The following is a 16,095-nucleotide window of genomic DNA, read 5'->3' as shown; positions in this document are numbered from 1 at the left end:
AAAAATTCCCATGATTCCACTTTGTGTTGATTCAGACTTTATAAAAAGCTATCTGCTGCTTATTTGTAAAAAGCATTTTTTTAATGTATGATTTTTGTGACCTAGGTTAATTTTTAACTGAAATATTCTGTTCATTTTAGCAGTACATTCCATAAGAATATAATTACTGGAGCCATCTACTTATTGACATGATCAGAATAACAGTTCTAATATTTAGGAGTGAAAACACAGTTTATTAACCAGGAGATTTAGTTAATCCTTAGAGTATCTCTCTTGCTCAATTTTGATAGAAAATATAGACAGCCCAAGCGAATTTGCTTTATCTTTCAGGAAAATCAAAAAGGGGCTCTGTATCAACTAAGAGCAGTGGGATGTGGAGGGACAAGGGAGGGAGGAGATTCAAGAGGGAGGGGATATATGTATACCTAAGGCTGATTCATGTTGAGGTTTGACAGAAAACAAGAAAATTCTGTAAACAACTATCCTTCAATTAAAAAAAATAAATTAAAAATGAACACTGAGGAATTTAATAGTAAATGTAACTTGACACTTAAAAACTCTATCTCAGATGTCACAGTCTTCCCTAATTGGAATTCAGTTTGAATTTTTGAATTGTTTTCTTAAGAGCAATACCTATAAGAACTGTCAAATGTTAGAGTTATTAACCAATTAATTTCAGTGCTTTTTATAATCTTGGATGCAGAATATCTACCTCCCTGTAGTATTTGCCTATAATGATGATGTCTTTTATTATTTCAAAATTCAAAAATCATTTTTTAGAATATGGAATCAGTTTTTTGGTAAGTGTATTTCTACATTCTTATATTTATACTATTTTAATTATGCAATTTGAAAAAATATGTAGCTATCAGTTCAGTTCAATTCAGTCACTCAGTCATATCCAACTCTTTGCACCCAATGAATCGCAGCACGCCAGTCCACCCTGTCCATCACCAACTCCCAGAGTTCACTGAGACTCACGCCCATCGAGTCAGTGATGCCATCCAGCCATCTCATCCTCTGTCGTTCCCTTCTCCTCCTGCCCCCAACCCCTCCCAGCATCAGAGTCTTTTCCAATGAGTCAACACTTCACATGAGGTGGCCAAAGTACTGGAGTTTCAGCTTTAGCATCATTCCTTCCAAAGAAATCCCAGGGCTGATCTCCTTCAGAATGGACTGGTTAGATCTCCTTGCAGTCCAAGGGACTCTCAAGAATCTTCTCCAACACCAGAGTTCAAAAGCATCAATTCTTCAGTGCTCAGCTTTCTTCACTGTCCAACTCTCACATCCATACATGACCAATGAAAAACCGTAGCCTTAACTAGACGGACCTTGTTGGCAAAGTAATGTCTCTGCTTTTGAATATGCTGTCTAGGTTGATCATAACTTTCCTTCCGAGGAGTAAGTGTCTTAATTTCATGGCTGCAATCACCATCTGCAATGATTTTGGAGCCCAGAAAAATAAAGTCTGACACTGTTTCCCCTTCTATTTCCCATGAAATGATGGGACCAGATACCATGATCTTTGTTTTCTGAATGTTGAGTTTTAAGCCAACTTTTTCACTCTCCTCTTTCACCTTCATCAAGAGGCTTTTTAGTTCCTCTTCACTTTCTGCCATAAGGGTGGTGTCATCTGCATATCTGAGTTATTGATATTTCTCCCGGCAATCTTAATTCCAGCTTGTGTTTCTTCCAGTTCAATGTTTCTCATGATGTACTCTGCATATAAGTTAAATAAGCAGTGTGACAATATACAGCCTTGATGTACTCCTTTTCCTATTTGGAACCAATCTGTTGTTCCATGTCCAGTTCTAACTGTTACTTCCTGACCTGCATACAGATTCCTCAAGAGGCAGGTCAGGTGGTCTGGTATTCCCATCTCTTTCAGAATTTTCCACAGTTTATTGTGATCCACACAGTCAGAGGCTTTGGCATAGTCAATAAAGCAGAAGTAGATGTTTTTCTGGAACTCTCTTGCTTTTTCCATGATCCAGCAGATGTTGGCAATTTGATCTCTGGTTCCTCTGCCTTTTCTAAAACCAGCTTGAACATCAGGAAGTTCACGGTTCGCATATTGTTGAAGCCTGGCTTGGAGAATTTTGAGCATTATTTACTATCGTGTGAGATGATTGCAATTGTGCGGTAGTTTGAGTATTCCTTGGCATTGCCTTTCTTTGGGATTGGAATGAAAACTGGCCTTTTCCAGTCCTGTGGCCACTGCTGAGTTTTGCCAATTTGCTGGCATATTGAGTGCAGCACTTCATAGCATCATCTTTCAGGATTTGGAATAGATCAACTGGAATTCCATCCTCTCCACTAGCTTTGTTCATAGTGATGCTTCCTAAGACCCACTTGACTTCACATTCCAGGATGTCTGGCTCTATGTCAATGATCACACCATCATGATTATCTGGGTCATGAAGATCTTTTTTGGACAGTTTTTCTGTGTATTCTTGCCACCTCTTAATATCTTCTGCGTCTGTTAGGTCCATACCATTTCTGTCCTTTATCGAGCCCATCTTTGCATGAAATGTTCCCTTGGTATCTCTAATTTTCTTGAAGAGTTCTCTAGTCTTTACCATTCTGTTGTTTTCCTCTATTTCTTTGCATTGATCACTGAGAAAGGCTTTCTTATCTCTTCTTGCTATTCTTTGAAACTCTGCATTAAGATGCTTATATATTTCCTTTTCTCTTTTGCTTTTCACTTCTCTTCTTTTCACAGCTATATGTAAGGCCTCCCCAGGCAGCCATTTTGCTTTTTTGAATTTCTTTTCCATGGGGATGGTCTTGATCCCTGTCTCCTGTACAATGCCACGAACCTCATTCCATAGTTCTTCAGGCACTCTATCTATCAGATCTAGTCCCTTAAATCTATTTCTCACTTCCACTGTATAATCATAAGGGATTTGATTTAGGTCATACCTGAATGGTCTAGTGGTTTTCCCTACTTTCTTCAATTTCAGTCTGAATTTGGCAATAAAGAGTTCATGATCTGAGCCACAGTCAGCTCCCGGTCTTGTTTTTGCTGACTGTATAGACTGATTTCTCCACCTTTGGCTGCAAACCAGATATATTTAGTCATTTTATTTGCTCCCAGACTAACTATAGTGATTCTAAGAGTTCATGCAAGATATTACCAACATGCCTTTGATCTTTTCACATCAGTCTTTTCACATTTATAAATATATTACTCTATTCAACAAGTATTTAATAAATACAAACTAACCAAGGTAAGTATTTAAGCACAGGGGATATGTTAATGAATACAATAAAGAATATTCTTTTTTGAAATGTAGCATATAAGTATTAACTTTCTAGGTGGTTCAATGATAAAGGATCCATTGGCCAATGTAGGAGATGTGGGTTCAATCCCAGAGTCAGGAAGATGCCCTGCATAAGGAAATGGCAACCCACACCACTATTTTTGCTTGGGAAATCCCATAGACAGAGAAGACTGCTGAGCTATATTCCATGGCATCACAAGAGAGTTGGACATGACTTAGCAACTAAAGGAACAACATAGAAGTCTTGGAAAGAATAAGAGGAAGTAGGTGAGTTCTTATACTGCTGATTTATAACAATTTGTTATGCTAACTGTATTAGGGAGTTTGGTAGTAAATAGCATTATTAATGGAACAAAGAACTGGTTCCAAATTAGGAAAAGAGTATCTTAAGGCTGTATACTGTCACCCTTCTTATTTAACTTATATGCAAAGTATATCACATGAAATGCTGGCCTTGATGGAGCAAAAGCTGGCCTCAAGATCGCTGGGAAAAATATCAATAACCTCAGATACACAGATGACACCAGCCTTATGGCAGAAAGTGAAGAGGAACTAAAGAGCCTCTTGATGAAAGTGAAAGAGGAGAGTGAAAAAGTTGGCTTAAAACTAACATTTAAAAAAGTAAGATAATGGCATCTGATCACATCACTTCATGGAAAATAGATGGAGAAATAATGGAAACATTAATGGACTTCATTTCCTTGGGCTCCAAAATCACTGCAGACGGTGACTGCAGCCATGAAATTAAAAGACGCTTGCCCCTTGGAAGGAAAGCTATGACCGACCTAGACAGCATATTAAAAAGCAGAAAGATTACACTGCTGACAAAAGTCCATCTAGTCGAAGCTATGGTTTTTCCAGTAGTCATGTATGGATGTGAGAGTTGGACTATAAAGAAAGCTGCGTGCCAAAGTATTGATGCTTTTGAACTGTGGTGTTGAAGACTCTTGAGAGTCCCTTGGACTTCAAGGAGATCAAACCAATCAATCTTAACGGAAATCAGTCCTAAAGAGTCAATGGAAAGACTGACGCTGAAGCTGAAACTCCAGTACTTTGGCCACCTGATGCAAAGAACTGACTCGTTGGAAAATACCCTGATGCTGGGAAAGATTGAAGGTGGGAGGAGAAGGGGATGACAGAGGAAGAGATAGTTGGATGGCACGACTGACTCAATGGACATGAATTTGAGCAAGCTCCAGGAGTTGGTGATGGACAGGGAAACCTGGTGTGCTGCAGTCCATGGAGTCGCAAAGAGTTGGACAAAACTGATTGACTGAACTGAACTGAGCGTTATTAAAAATTCATGCATATTCTTTTCGAACAAGCTTTTGGTATCTACTCTAGAAAAATACCTGTACAAATATAACAAGGTAATTTCATTATTTTACAACAGGATTGTTTGCATTAGGTGAAATAGAGGAACAAACCAAATGTCCTTCCATTGGTAATGGCTAAATAAACTTCTTGTAATATATACAAAGATTTGAATGAATAAGACAAATGTTTCATTTGGTTTGTAGAACATATTCACTCAGTTCAGTTCAGTTCAGTTCATTCGCTCAGTCCTGTCCGACTCTTTGCAACCCCATGAATCACAGCACGTCAGGCCTCCCTGTCCATCACCATCTCCTGGAGTTGACTCAGACTCACGTCCATCGAGTCAGTGATGCCATCCAGCCATCTCATCCTCTGTCGTCCCCCTTCTCCTCCTGCCTCCAATCCCTCACAGCATCAGAGTCTTTTCCAATGAGTCAACTCTTCCCATGAGGTGGCCAAAGTACTGGAGTTTCAGCTTTAGCACAGATATATTTTAAAATATCTATACAAATAAATCAAGATGTTTGCTAGGGTGTGTGTGTGTGTGTATGTGTATATTTATAAATATATAGAAAGAAGTCACAAAATGTATACATGAATTGATAATATTACTTATGGAGGAAAAACTGGCTATGTGGTGATGGTAAAGGTAGATTTTAGCATTATTTCTCATATTTCATAAATGTAATAATTGTAAAATTAAAAATAAATAGCAAAAATGAATTGAATGTGATGCATGCTATAGAAGCATGCCTGAGTAAAGAACAGTGAGTAACTAATTGTAGGCGTCTCTAGAGCAGGGAAATAGTTCACATGCATGAGTTCAACAGGTATTAAATGTATGTGTTACACTCCAAAGTGTGTTTTAACAATTTATATCTTAAAGTTTTCATGGATTTTTGGCATAGAGTTTTTTCTCATGGCAAAACTTCCAAAAATGCCATTGCATATTATTTACCTCAAAGATTTACATTTAGGACAGCTCCTCCCTCTCCACTGCCCACCGCACACTGACACTATGTTGTTTCCTCTTTCGTGTCCTCCTTCTTGGTCCTATGAATCTCATGCAGCCTTTTCCTCCAAAAGGCTTCTAGATATTCCTCATGACCCTCCCACCACAATGTTATTCCCTAGTTTATTCCTTTTCTTGTGAGGAAAAGCTCGCCGTTGAATTCTAGCTGCTGAAATATTTCACCTCATTATGCATTGTTATATACTAAACATTTCACTGGGTGCTGTGAGTACCAAATGAGTCAGGTAAAAAACTCATCTTCAAGAGGCTTCATTTTTAGAAGGGGAAAGATTCAGGTTGACCAGGAAGTGTGCTAACACCATGTAAATATAGAGTTGCATATGCATGCTCAGTTGTATCCAACACTCTGCAGCATCATGACCATGGAATTTTCCAGACAAGAATACTGGTGTGCGTTGCCATTTCCTTCCCAACCAAAGGATTGAACCTGTGACTCCAGCATTGGCAGGCAGGTTTTTTTTTTTTTTTTTTTTTTTTTTTTTTTTTTTTTTACCACTGCACCACCTGGGAAGCCCTAAATGAAGAGATAGAAGTATGTAATGAGGGAAGTGATCATGAAGGGAAACAATTAAATTTAAATGGCAAGGATAGAAAAAATTTTACAAAGAAGGTGAAATTTTGAGTGAACACTGGAAGAGAAAATGGTGCTCTTTCTGGAACCTGAAGAATGATTTTAATGATTCAGCTTAAGAGACTATATTTTAATAACCACTGCTGCTGCTGCTGCTGCTAAGTCGCTTCAGTTGTGTCTGACTCTGTGCGACCACATAGACAGCAGCCCACCAGGCTCCCTCGTCCCTGGGATTCTCCAGGCAAGAACACTGGAGTGGGTTGCTGTTTCCTTTTTCAATGCATGAAAGAGGAAAGTGAAAGTGAAGTCGTTCAGTCGTGTCCGACTCTTAGCGACCCCATGGACTGCAGCATTACCAGGCTTCTCCATCCATGGGATTTTCCAGGCAAGAGTACTGGAGTGGGTTGCCATTGCCTTCTCCATTTAATAACCACAGAAATGTTCAAATACTTTGGAATTACTAGAGAAAATAATTCTTGGGGAGCAGATGAAACAGGTGAAAATTTCTCTTTGCATATTTACTATTGAATACTTGGCAATTACATATGAATACAAATGGCACAAGCAGTAGGGAATCTGCCAGCAATCCAAGAAGCTCATGATACTTGGTTCAACCTCTGGGTCAGAGAGATGCCCTGGAGAAGGAAATGGCAACCCACTCCAGTATTCTTGCCTGGAAAATCCCATAGACAGAGGCTCCTGGTGAGCTACACTCCATAGGGTCACAAAGAGTCAGATACAACTGAGCATACATACTTAAGTAAATTACATAAGTCACATGTTTTAATAAGAAAAATTAGCAATTTTCAAAATTCAATTATACTAAGTACAGAATTTGTAAAGCACAAAAGTAGATTTATGTTACTGTTAATGCGTACATGTGAAAAAAATCAGACTTAAAGATAAAATTATTTTCACTGTTTCTAAATGAGTGACAAGTGATGCAACCTCTAATTTTTATCTCTAGAATAAGTAATTAAAGTCAATAATTAAGCTATAAAACCTTAAGTACAAAGTGCCTTTTGTGTGTCTTCTGATGAAGTAAAGAGAAGGGCAAAGTGATAAGCACGGTCAAGCAATACACTCTTGATGCTTGTGGCGAAATAATACTGGAGTAGGTTACCAATTCCAGAGGTATCTTCCCAACCTAGGGATTGGTCTGTGTCACCTACGTCTCCTTCATTGAAGGTGAATTCTTTATCCACTGAGCCATCAGGGAAGCCCAATGAACAATTAGTTAACTGGGCAAAAATAAGCTGAGCTAGCTTTCTCCTGTTTTCCTGACAAGGGAACATTCCTAATGAACTGCATAATCAGTTAATAAAGTATCAGCAAGTTAAGACGATGCCAAAAAACAGGAAATAGGCAATGCAATAGAACTAGCAATTTTTTTCAAAAATAATTTACAAATTCAAACAAAGAAGAGTTTACCCAGGTACTCGCTCCCTAAACAAAACAAAGCAAAATTTCAATTCAGATCTTGAAAATTTGTAGTATATTGCATTTTTAAGTATTTTATGTTGCCACCTCTCAGATTCCTTCTTGTCTAGTATACCTTATATTCCTTTTGAAATTAAAAAGTAGTATAGACATGCAACAATTTTAGTCTAGAAAGAAGATAATTTTTGAGTTGAGCCTTGAATAAGAAAAGTAGCCAAGCAAAGACCTACAGAAAGAAATGCAGTGTCAGGAAACAGCCATTGCAAAAGCCAGTCTGGCTAGTGTACATAAATAATGGTGGTATTTCTATGAGTTAATGATCAGGTCACAGAGGTAGAGACTAAATAAATATTTGTAAATTATGATAAGCAATCTGGATGTTTTACACTGTAATCATTTATATGTCTGCATCTTCTATAAACCTGTTCAGAGACTAACTCCATCTCATCACCCAGTGTTATCACTGAGGTTTACACCATGCCTGGCACTAAGCAGACACTCAATAAATATTTTTTTGGATAAAATCATATTGGAATTTGATATTTCCATGTGAAAGTAAAAGTCGTTCAGTCCTGTCCAACTTTTTGTGACCTCATGGACTACAGTCCATGAAATTATCCAGGCCAGAATTTTGGAGTAGGTAGCTGTTCCCTTCTCCAAGGGATTTTCCCAACCCAGGGCTCAAATCCAGGTCCCCAACATTGCAGGTGGATTACTTACCAGCTGAGCTACCAAGGAAGTTTCTATTCAAGTATGTACTTTAAAAAATATTATAGTTTGTGTATTTCGAAGCCTGGGAACAAGCAATATTTAAGCCAGGATTTGGGTCACTAAGAATAATAAGAAAGTTCTGTATGAGTAAATGTAAAGGTCATGCAGGTGCCCTATTAGGTAGATGTTTTAAGCTTAATCTAGTTTAGCATTGACTATGATGTTTCCTTTCTCACTTAGAACTCTAATGGGCTTTACCCATTATCTTGCTCATTAATGAGCAAGCATTTCAGAAGATTAAAAGAGAGTGGTAAGAGTTGAAAATTATTCCCACTTGTGTTCTTCATTCTAACTCTACATTTAATTGGGGGAGCTAATGCTTTTCTATTTCAGTTTTCTATTCATGACTGTTTATGAATACAAATGCAGCATGGTTTTTGACATTTCATGTAAGCCACACCAAATTTGTATTCTACATTTATTTAAGCAAGTTTCATAAACTGTTGCTGCATGAATAAGCTCTATGTTTAGTATGCAAAATTCACCTCTGAATTTCAGCTTTTGAAATTAATTTCTGAGTGTTTTTACACATGAGCTTCTCATTGAAATTGCCATTCATGCTGATGTCAATGAAGTACACCAAGAAATTGTATGATGAAATTCTGAATAAGCCATTCTAGATAATTAAAAAAAAGTTAAGCTAAAAGCATACTAAATGAGCCAATTATTTGTAGAAATAAAATGAAGCAAATATTTAATCATAGCAGATAGGATGTAAGGTCTTTTGGGGTGCAAGAGGATAAGTTAGGAGAGTATTTTAGTTAATTTTCCCACTTGAGAATTCAACCCTGAATGGAATGTAGTAGAGAATTTTTTTTAAATTAATTGGAGGCTAATTACTTTACAATAATGTATTGGTTTTGTCATACATCAACATGATTCCACCATGGGTGTACACGTGTTCCCCATTCTGAACCCCCCTCCCACCTCCCTCCCCATACCATACCTCTGCATTATCCCAGTGCACGAGCCCCAAGCATCCTGTATCATGCATCGAACCTGGACTGGCGATTCATTTCTTATATGACATTATGCATGTTTCAATGCCATTCTCCCAAATCATCCCACCCTCTCCCTCTCCCACAGAGTCCAAAAGACTGTTCTATACATCTGTGTCTCTTTTGCTGTCTCACATACAGGGTTATTGTTACCATCTTTCTAAATTCCATATATATGTGTTAGTATACTGTATTGATGTTTTTATTTCTGACTTACTTCACTCTGTATAATAGGCTCCAGTTTCATCCACCTCATTAGAACTTATTCAAATGTATTCTTTTTAATGGCTGAATAATACTCCATTGTGTATACGTACCGTTGCTTTCTTATCCATTCATCTGCTGATGGACATCTAGGTTGCTTCCATGTCCTGGCTATTAGAAACAGTGCTGTGATGAACATTTGGGTACACATGTCTCTTTCAATTCTGGTTTCCTCGGTGTGTATGCCAAGCAGTGGGATTGCTGGATCATAAGGCAGTTCTATTTCCAGTTTTTTAAGGAATCTCCATGCTGTTCTCCATAGTAGCTGTACTAGTTTGCATTCCCACCAACAGTGTGAGAGGGTTCCCTTTTCTCCACACCCTCTCCAGCATTTATTGCTTGTAGACTTTTAGATTACAGCTATTCTGATTGGCATGAAATGGTATCTCATAGTGGTTTTGATTTGCATTTCTCTGATAATAAGTGGTATTGAACATCTTTTCATGTGTTTGTTAGCCATCTGTATGTTTTCTTTGGAGAAATGTCTATTTAGTTCTTTGGCCCATTTTTTGATTGGGTCATTTATTTTTCTGGAATTGAGGTGTAGGAGTTGCTTGTATATTTTTGAGATTAGTTGTTTCTCAGTTGCTTCATTTGCTATTATTTTCTCCCATTCTGAAGGCTGTTTTTTGCACCTTGCTTATAGTTTCCTTTGTTGTGCAGAAGCTTTTAAGTTTAATTAGGTTCCATTTGTTTATTTTTGCTTTTATTTCCAATATTCTGGGAGGTGGGTCATAGAGGATCCTGCTGTGATGTATGTCGGAGAGTGTTTTCCCTATGTTCTCCTCTAGGAGTCTTGTAGTTTTTGGTCTTACATTTAGATCTTTAATCCATTTTGAGTTTATTTTTGTGTATGGTGTTAGAAAGTGTTCTAGTTTCATTCTTTTACAAGTGGTTGACCAGTTTTGCCAGCACCACTTGTTAAAGAGATTGCCTTTAATCCATTGTATAGTTTTGCCTCCTTTGTCAAAGATAAGGTGTCCATAGGTGCATGGATTTATCTCTGGGCTTTCTATTTTGTTCCATTGATCTATATTTCTGTCTTTGTGTCATCACAGAATGATGACTGTGGCTTTACAGTAGAGCCTGAAGTCAGGCAGGTTGATTCCTCCAGTTCCATTCTTCTTTCTCAAGATTGCTTTGGCTATTCGAGGTTTTTTTATATTTCCATACAAATTGTGAAATTATTTGTTCTAATTCTGTGAAAAATGCCTTTGGTAGTTTGATAAGGATTGCATTGAATCTATAGATTGCTTGGGTAATATACTCATTTTCATTATATTGATTCTTCCGATCCATGAACATGATATATTTCTCCATCTATTAGTGTCCTCTTTGATTTCTTTCACCAGTGTTTTATAATTTTCTATATATAGGTCTCTAGTTTCTTTAGGTAGATATATTCCTAAGTATTTTATTCTTTTCGTTGCAATGTAGAATGGAATTGTTTCTTTTATTTCTCTTTCTATTTTATCATTATTACCATATAGGAATGTAAGGAATTTCAGCATGTTGATGCTATATCCTGCAACTTTTCTATATTCATTGATTAGCTCTAGTAATTTTCTGGTGGAGTCTTTAGGGTTTTCTATGTAGAGGATCATGTCATCTGCAAATAGTGAGAGTTTTACATCTTCTTTTCGAATTTGGATTCCTTTTCTTTCTTTGTCTGCCCTGATTGTTGTGGTCACAATTTCCAAAACTATGTTGAATAGTAGTGGTGAGAGTGAGCACCCTTGTCTTGTTCCTGACTTTAGGGGAAATGCTGTCAATTTTTTTACCATTGAGGATAATGTTTGCTGTGGGTTTGTCATATATAGCTTTTATTATGTTGAAGTATGTTCCTTCTATTCCTACTTTCTGGAGAGTTTTTATCATAAATGGATGTTGAAATTGGTCAAAGGCTTCCTCAGCATCTATTGAGATAATCATATGGCTTTCATTTTTCAATTTGTTAATGTGGTGTATTACATTGATTGATTTGTGGATATTGAAGAATCTTTACATTCCTGGGATAAAGCCCACTTGGTTATGGTGTATGATTTTTTTAATGTGTTGTTGCATTCTGATTGCTAAAATTTTGTTAAGGATTTTTGCATCTATGTTCATCAGTGATATTGGCCTGTAGTTTTCTTTTTTTGTGGCATCTTTGTCAGGTTTTGGTGTTAGGGTGATGATGGCCTCATAGAATGAGTTTGGAAGTTTACCTTCCTCTGCAATTTTCTGGAAGAGTTTGAATAGGATAGGTGTTGGCTCTTCTCTAATTTTTTGGTAGAATTCAGCAGTGAAGCCGTCTGGACCTGGGCTTGTGTTTCCTGGAAGATTTGTGATTACAGTTTCAATTTCTGTGCTTGTGATGAGTCTGTAAAGATTTTTTATTTCTTCCTGGTCCAGTTCTGGAAAGTTGTACTTTTCTAAGAATTTGTCCATTTCTTCCCTGTTGTCCATTTTATTGGCATATAATTGCTGATAGTAGTCTCTTATGATCCTTTGTATTTCTGTGTTGTCTGTTGTGATCTCTCTATTTTCATTTCCAATTTTATTGATTGGATTTTTCTCCCTTTGTTTCTTCCTTTTTTGTGTATGTGTTATCATCTTTATTTTTTTTTTAATTTTTTAATTTAATTTTCTTTTTAAACTTTACAATATTTTATTGGTTTTCCCAAATATCGAAATGAATCTGCCACAGGTATACATGTGTTCCCCATCCTGAACCCTCCTCCCTCCTCGCTCCCCATACCCTCCCTCTGGGTCATCCCAGTGCACCAGACACAAGCATCCAGTATCATGCATCAAACCTGGACTGGTGACTCATTTCATATATGATATTATACGTATTTCAATGCCATTCTCCCAAATCATCCTGCCCTCTCCCTCTCCCACAGAGCCCAAAAGATTTCTATGCATCAGTGTCTCTTTTGCTGTCTCGTATACAGGGTTATTGTTACCATCTTTCTAAATTCCATATATATGTGTTAGTATACTGTATTGGTGTTTTTCTTTCTGGCTTACTTCACTCTGTATAATTGGATCCAGTTTCATCCACCTCATTAGAACTGATTCAAATGTATTCTTTTTAATGGCTGAGTAATACTCCATTGTGTATACGTACCGTTGCTTTCTTATCCATTCATCTGCTGATGGACATCTAGGTTGCTTCCATGTCCTGGCTATTATAAACAGTGCTGCGATGAACATTGGGGTATACGTGTCTCTTTCCCTTCTGGTTTCCTAAGTGTGTATGCCCAGCAGTGGGATTGCTGGATCATAAAGCAGTTCTATTTCCAGTTTTTTAAGGCATCTCCACACTGTTCTCCATAGTGGCTGTACTAGTTTGCATTCCCACCAACAGAGTAAGAGGGTTCCCTTTTCTCCACACCCTCTCCAGCATTTATTGCTTGTAGATTTTTGGATTGCAACCATTCTGACTGGCGTGAAATGGTACTTCATAGTGGTTTTGATTTGCATTTCTCTGATAATGAGTGATGTTGAGCATCTTTTCATGTGTTTGTTAGCCATCTGTATGTCTTCTTTGAGGAAATGTATATTTAGTTCTTTGGCCCATTTTTTGATTGGGTCATTTATTTTTTTGGACTTGAGCTGTAGTAGTTGCTTGTATATTTTTGACATTAGTTGTTTGTCAGTTGCTTCATTTTATGATTATCTCAATAGATGCAGAGAAGGCCTTTGAAAAAATTCAACATCCATTTATGATAAAATCTCTCCAGAAAGCAGGAATAGAAGGAACATACCTCAATATAATAAAAGCTATATATGACAAACCCACAGCAAACATTATCCTCAATGGTGAAAAATTGAACGCGTTTCCTCTAAAGTCAGGAACAAGACAAGGGTGCCCACTTTCACCATTACTGTTCAAAATGGTTTGGGAAGTTTTGGCCACAGCAATCAGAGCAGAAAAAGAAATAAAAGGAATCCAAATTGGAAAAGAAGAAGTAAAACTCTCACTGTTTGCAGATGACATGATGCTCTACATAGAAAACCCTAAAGACTCCACCAGAAAATTATTAGAACTAATCAGTGATTATAGTAAATTTGCAAGATATTAAGTCAACACACAGAAATCCCTTGCATTCCTGTACACTAATAATGAGAAAACAGAAAGAGAAATTAAGGAAACAATTCCATTCACCATTGCAATGGAAAGAATAAAATACTTAGGAATATATCTACCTAAAGAAACTAAAGACCTATACATAGAAAACTATAAAACACTGGTGAAAGAAATCAAAGAGGACACTACTAGATGGAGAAATACACCATGTTCATGGATTGGAAGAATCAATATAGTGAAAATGAGTATACTACCCAAAGCAATTTATAGATTCAATGCAATCCCTATCAAGCTACCAACGGTATTCTTCACAGAGCTAGAACAAATAATTTCACAATTTGTATGGAAATACAGAAAATCTCGAATAGCCAAAGCAATCTTGAGAAAGAAGAATGGAACTGGAGGAATCAACCTACCTGACTTCAGGCTCTACTACAAAGCCACAATCATCAAGACAGTATGGTATTGGCACAAAGACAGAAATATAGATCAATGGAACAAAATAGAAAGCCCAGAGATAAATCCACACACCTATGGACAACTTATTCTTTACAAAGGAGGCAAGGGTATACAATTGATTAAAGACAATATCTTTAACAAGTGGTGCTGGGAAAACTGGCCAACCACTTGTAAAAGAATGAAACTAGAACACTTTCTAACACCATACACAAAAATAAACTCAAAATGGATTAAAGACTAAACGTAAGACCATAAAGTATAAAACTACTAGAGGAGAACATAGGCAAAATGCACTCCGACATATATCACAGCAGGATCCTCTATGACCCACCTCCCAGAATATTGGAAATAAAAGCAAAAATAAACAAATGGGACCTAATTAAACTTAAAGGCTTCTGCACAACAAAGGAAACTATAAGCAAGGTGAAAAGACAGACTTCAGAATGAGAAAATAATAGCAAAGGAAGCAACTGACAAACAACTAATCCCTTTGTTTCTTGATGAGTCTGGCTAATGGTTTGTCAGTTTTATTTATCTTATCAAAGCTTTTGGCTTTGTTGTTTTTTGCTATGATTTTGCTATGGTCTCTTTTGTTTCTTTTGCATTTATTTCTGCCCTAATTTTTAAGATTTCTTTCCTTCTACTAATGCTGAGATTCTTCATTTCTTCCTTTTCTAGTTGCTTTAGGTGTAGAGTTAGGTTATTTATTTGAATTTTTTCTTGTTTCTTGAAGTATGCCTATATTGCTATCAATTTTCCCCTTAGGACTGCTTTTAGAGTGTCCCACAGGTTTTGGGTTGTTGTGTTTTCATTTTCATTCATTTCTATGCAAATTTTGATATCTTTTTTGATTTCTTCTGTGATTTGTTGGTTATTCAACAGCGTGTTGTTCAGCCTCCATATGTTGGAATTTTTAATAGTTTTTCTCCTGTAATTGAGATCTAATCTTACTGCATTGTGGTCAGAAAAGATGCTTGGAATGATTTCAATTTTTTTTTGAATTTACCAAGGCTAGATTTACGGCCCAGGATGTGATCTATCCTGGAGAAGGTTCCATGTGTGCTTGAGAAAAAGGTGAAATTCATTGTTTTGAGATGAAATGTCCTATAGATATCAATTAGGTCTTACTGGTCTATTGTATCATTTAAAGTTTGTGTTTTATTGTTAATTTTCTGTTTAGTTGATCTATCCATAGGGTTGAGTGGGGTATTAAAGTCTCCCACTATTATTGTGTTATTGTTAATTTCTCCCTTCATACTTGTTAGCATTTGTTTTACATATTGTGGTGCTCCCATGTTGGGTGCATGCATATTTATAATTGTTATATCTTCTTGGATTGATCCTTTGATCATTATGTAGTGACCATCTTTGTCTCTTTTCACAGCCTTTGTTTGAAAGTCTGTTTTATCTGATATGAGTATTCCTATTCCTGCTTTCTTTTGGTCCTTATTTGCATGGAAAATCTTTTTCCAGCCCTTCACTTTCAGTCTGTATGTGTCCCCTGTTTTGAGGTGGGTCTCTTGTACACAACATATGTAGGGGTCTTGTTTTTGTATCCATTCAGCCAGTCTTTGTCTTTTGGTTGGTGCATTCAACCCATTTACGTTTAAAGTAATTATTGATAAGTATGATCCCGTTGCCATTTACTTTATTGTTTTCGGTTCGATTTTATACACCGTTTTTGTGTTTCCTGTCTAAAGAATATCCTTTAGTATTTGTTGGACAGCTGGTTTGGTGGTGCTGAATTCTCTCAGCTTTTGCTTGTCTGTAAAGTTTTTGATTTCTCCTTCATATTTGAATGAGATCCTTGCTGGGTACAATAATCTGGGCTGTAGGTTATTTTCTTTCATCATTTTAAGTATGTCTTGCCATTCCCTCCTGGC

The 16,095-nt window shown here is 36.8% G+C and overlaps 1 protein-coding gene across 7 annotated transcripts in view; it reads left to right on the top strand.

Moving 5' to 3' along the window:
- Nucleotides 1-16,095, top strand: part of GRIA4 (glutamate ionotropic receptor AMPA type subunit 4) — a 689,633-nt gene that overhangs the window by 98,554 nt on the left and 574,984 nt on the right. The window lies entirely within an intron of this gene.

This window comes from Bos grunniens, chromosome 15, assembly GCF_055505025.1.
Source record: "Bos grunniens cultivar Pamir isolate PY7600 chromosome 15, Bosgru_T2T1.0, whole genome shotgun sequence".
Taxonomy (NCBI): domain Eukaryota; kingdom Metazoa; phylum Chordata; class Mammalia; order Artiodactyla; family Bovidae; genus Bos; species Bos grunniens.
The sequence above is the reverse complement of the archived record's forward strand: the minus strand, read 5'-3'. Positions and strand labels throughout refer to the sequence as shown.